Source organism: Myotis lucifugus, unplaced genomic scaffold (assembly GCF_000147115.1).
Source record: "Myotis lucifugus unplaced genomic scaffold, Myoluc2.0 scaffold_7054, whole genome shotgun sequence".
NCBI lineage: Eukaryota > Metazoa > Chordata > Mammalia > Chiroptera > Vespertilionidae > Myotis > Myotis lucifugus.
The window spans coordinates 3,638-7,999 of record NW_005878102.1 but is presented as its reverse complement, the minus strand read 5'-3'; the positions used below and the strand labels follow the sequence as shown (position 1 = coordinate 7,999).

The 4,362-nt window shown below is 45.3% G+C and overlaps 1 non-coding gene across 1 annotated transcript; it reads left to right on the top strand.

Moving 5' to 3' along the window:
* Nucleotides 1–2,019: 2,019 nt before the first annotated feature.
* Nucleotides 2,020–2,155, top strand: LOC111824788. The gene has a single exon (XR_002827865.1). It is a non-coding gene; the product is annotated as a small nucleolar RNA SNORA42/SNORA80 family (small nucleolar RNA).
* Nucleotides 2,156–4,362: the final 2,207 nt, after the last annotated feature.

Genomic DNA, 4,362 nt, shown 5'->3' with positions numbered 1-4,362 from the left:
AAGCCCTATGTGAGCCCTTTCAGGGCCCCAGGAGTCCAGAATCTGCACCCGTCCTTGCCCCAAAGGCTTCCTGAAGCCAGATTTATCCTTGTGCCTGTGGAGAATAAGCTCTCAGTCATTGGTCCCCTACCAGTTGCTGGGGTGAGAGTGTGGTTTCAAGAGAGCTCTCACAAGGCATTAGCCTGGCCCTCCACCCCCCAAATGCCATACCATGTTCCCTCCAGCAGTGGAAGCCTGCCCATGGGTAGTTAAAGGGATTGAACGGCATACAGCTGAGATGTCAGGCTCTAACCAGAGAAACCTAGGTTCAAGCCCTGGGTTAGTCACTTATAAGTTGGGTGACTATAGACCAGGAACGCTGGCCTTGCTAAGCCCCAGCTTCTTTGTCTCCAAAATGGGGATAATAATCATTCTTTTCCCTCAGAGCTCTTATGTGGATTAAATAAGATAATGTATGGGTCTCTCTCTCTCCCTCTCCCTCTCCCTCTCCCTCTCCCTCTCCCTCTCCCTCTCCCTCTCCCTCTCCCTCTTTTTCTAGCACACCCATGCCTTCCCTACCCTCTTCCCCAGGCCTGTTTTCCTTGGCTCTCTTTCTCCTAAGCTCCAGGGGCCCTTCTTTTGCCTCTGTCACTTGTTTCCTGAGCCCATTTCTTCTAGGCTCACTTCTTCTACCTCTGTGACTTTCTAAATAAACTTTCTCTTATTAAAAAAAAATGAGATAATGTATGTGAAGTACTTTAGCGTGGTGCCTAGCACATAGTAAGCACACAATAAATATTAGTTAATATTATTACTGATATTGTAATTATTTTTTCACTTGTTTGAAATACAAAACAAACTTGTTTATCATTCAGATTTTAATGACAAGCCCACTAATGACAATAACATTCTCCATAATAAACCCAAGAACTCAGGGCCCAGGTCACGGTGTGAGCCCTGGTGATATAGCTTGTGCTGAAGAAGAGAGGTCAGGCACTTGCCCAGCGGCTCCACACTCTGCCTCTGTGGTGTCAGCACCCAGATCTCCAGGACCAGCGGAAGCCTGTCCCAGTCTGGCCGTAGTTTCTCAGGTAGTTTAGATGACAGTGAATTGACTAATGTTCCCTTTAACATTAAAAGACGAGCCGTGTGCTTCTGTGGTTGGATTCGTCAGAGCACTAGAATCACCACGGTCAGGTTTGCTGTTCATGTCTCTTCTTTTGTTCTCTTCTCAGTTGCTGCTCTTAAGCCAAGGCCAAACATAGCAATTGTGTCTGGGTGAGGCCTCAAACTTTATAGCTGCCGATAACTTCTTCCTCTGACCGCCTTCCTCCAAAGGGCTGCCTTTCCATGATTTTTAAAGTAACCTATCAATTGATATGACAGTTGTTCATTTGGATGAAAAGACAATAGAGGGCGCCACATGGAAGCATGACTCAGATGAAGAGAAGGTTTCACACAGGAAAGCCCGGGTGAGGCATCTGCTCCCCTAGCCAGGCCAGCCTGCTGTTCCCACCCTGGTCACACCTATGGGCAAGGCCCAGAGCTGAGTGAAGGTTCCTATGTAACATTTTACTCGGCCTGTTTTTTTAAAGCTGAAAGATTGATGGCTTGGTTCTTATGTGTCAGCATAGTTATGTGGAAATAGCTATTAGCGATGCAAAATGTCACATACTTACCGTTCCCAAGATTGATTTCACTGTGCAGCTCACCCATCATGTAGTGATCTGGAAGGGAGCAAGGGGGCTCATCACAGACAACACACACCGGTTACACTGAGCTTCATTTCACCAAGTGCTTGCAAATAAAGCATTCGCTCCCATTATTCTTGTCAGAAAGGGAGACTCAGCGTCATTGTCCTCATTTACATGTAACTGGGATAGCTCTCAGCACAAAATCAAAGGTATGAAGTATGAACTCGCATTACTTTTCTGTGATAAACGAGTTTCTATCTCAAATTCCCATTCAGCCTTGTGACAGAAACTTCATCTTAGTCAACTTGGGATTTTTCCCAGTAACTTCAAAGGTTTCTGAATCAGAGCATGGCAATGGATTTACGGTGGGCCCTGCTCTGTAGGCCTCTCATAGTGTACCCATGCCAGAAGAAACTGCAGCCCCGAATCATTGCCCCACCCCTTACCGATGGGCTGTGAGCACTGAAGGGGAGTGCACAGTTTTCTGAATCAATTTAAATTCCTGGAGGTCTGACTTCAGAGGTTCGTTCCTTTCCCCTCTCAGGAGGGTTTTTTTGTAGTGTAAAAGGGGCGGGGTTCCTCATATATGGGCAGCTGCTGTTGACATCTCTGAGAACACTCTGATCTTGTCCCCCAATAATTAATATGCCTCCATGCTAGCATTCTCTGAGGCATTAATTACGTCCCCATAGGGTCCCCACACATGGGATCCACAGTGATTTCCTCAGCTGCATCACACCTCCCAGGCCTGCCAGCTCTCTCATGAGAGGGGGCACTGGGGCCTAGGAACTACCTCCCTCCTGGCACCCTACACTGCCACGTCTACTTGACCGCTGCCTCCCATGCAGGTATGAAGAATTCAAGAAGGCTAACAAGCTTCCAAGACGCCAGAAGAAAAACGGGGCACATGCCTCTAAACCTGCATAGGCATTTGTGGAAGGCCGAATAAGGTTCCCCGAAGATGCCCATATTCCAATCTCCAGAGCCTGTGATGATACGTTATACCGCGAGGGTAAATTAAGGCTGCAGGTGGAATTAAAGTTGCTAATTAGCTGACCTTGAGATAGGAAAATGAGTCTGAATGATCCAGGTGGGCCCAATGTAATCACAAGGCTCCTTAAAAGTAGAAGAGGGAAGCAGAAGAATCAGTGTCAGAGTGATGCATTGTGAGAACAGCTCCACTGGCCATTGCTGCCTTTGGATAGGGAAGGGGGCCATGAGGCAAGAAAAGCAGGCAGCTTCTTTAGGGCGTCCCAAAATTCATGAAAGATTTGCAATTGAATTGAATTGCGAATCTTGCGTGAATTTTGGGACGCCTTATAGAAGCTGGAATAGGCAAGAAGACCAATTCTCCTGAGTTTCCAGAAGGAACCAGCCCTGTGAGCACCTTAATTTTAGCCCAGTGAGACCCTTTTTGGACCTCTGACCTCCAGAACTGTAAGATAATATCTTTTTTAAAAAATATATATTTTTATTGATTTCAGAGAGGAAAGGAGAGGGAGAGAGAGATGGAAACATCAATGAGAGAGAATCATTGATCGGCTGCCTCCTGCACGCCCCCTACTGGAGATCAAGCCTGCAACTCAGGCATGTGCCCTTGACTGGAATTGAACTGAAGACCCTTCAGTATGCAGGCCAATGCTCTATCCACTGAGCCAAACCGGCTAGGGCAAGATAATATCTTTATGTTGCCTTAAGCCACTAGGTTTGTGGTAATTTGTTCCAGCAGCAACAGGAAATTAGCACAAGTCTTACTGTCATCTCCTTCCCTGAGTGTTGGCAGCTCAGGGAACAAGCCTGGGCCTTCCTCAGAGATCCACACCTGCTCTTGTAGCATTCTCCCCACCAACTAGTTTCCTCTTTCTCCCCTCAGAAGAAAGTTCTGATAATACTCTATTTCTCCAAATCTTTTTGGGGAGAAGTATAAACCTTGTTTTCTGAGTCTTTCTGGATTTTAGTTTTAGATAATAGCCATTTTCTCTCAATCTACTAGTATTATCTGTTAGTTGTAGAAATCCGAAAAACAGTGGCTTCAACAAACCAGGTTTTGTTTTTCTCTTGTATAAAATAGGCCAGGTTGCTTGGCCGGCGTGGCTCAGCGGTTGAGTGTCGACCTATGAACCAGGAGGTCATGGTTCGATTCCTGGTCAGGCACATGCCCGGGTTTCAGGCTCCATCTCCAGTGTGGGACATGCAGGAGACAGCCAATTAATGATTCTCTCTCATCATTGATGTTTCTATCTCTCTCTCTCCCTCTCCTTTCCTCTCTGAAATCAATAAAAATATATTTTAATTAAAAATAATAATAAAATAGGTCAGGAGAGTTTCCTTTAGATTCTCTGGCAAGATTCTTCAGAGTCGTCCGGCAATGGGAAACTATGTACTTTTCTTTGGAAAAGAAAAATGAATTGTACAGTTATAAAGGACTTTCATTCAAATGAAAACATTTCCTAGAAGACTTTAAAAATTTATGTTGGTAGTTCAGAGGTAACGATTAGCATATAACACTGTCCCCCTGAAAGTCCCTATGATCATTAAGAGTTGTATAATTGCATTAGTTTCAATTTTGGGGAAATCAGGGCTGCTCTACCTCTGTCTACAACAGTTGTATTTAAGGTCAATGTTATTTCTCCTTTTGGCCTGGCTAAAATAATATAAACTGTGGGCTAGTTCTGCATGGAGCCAGAGT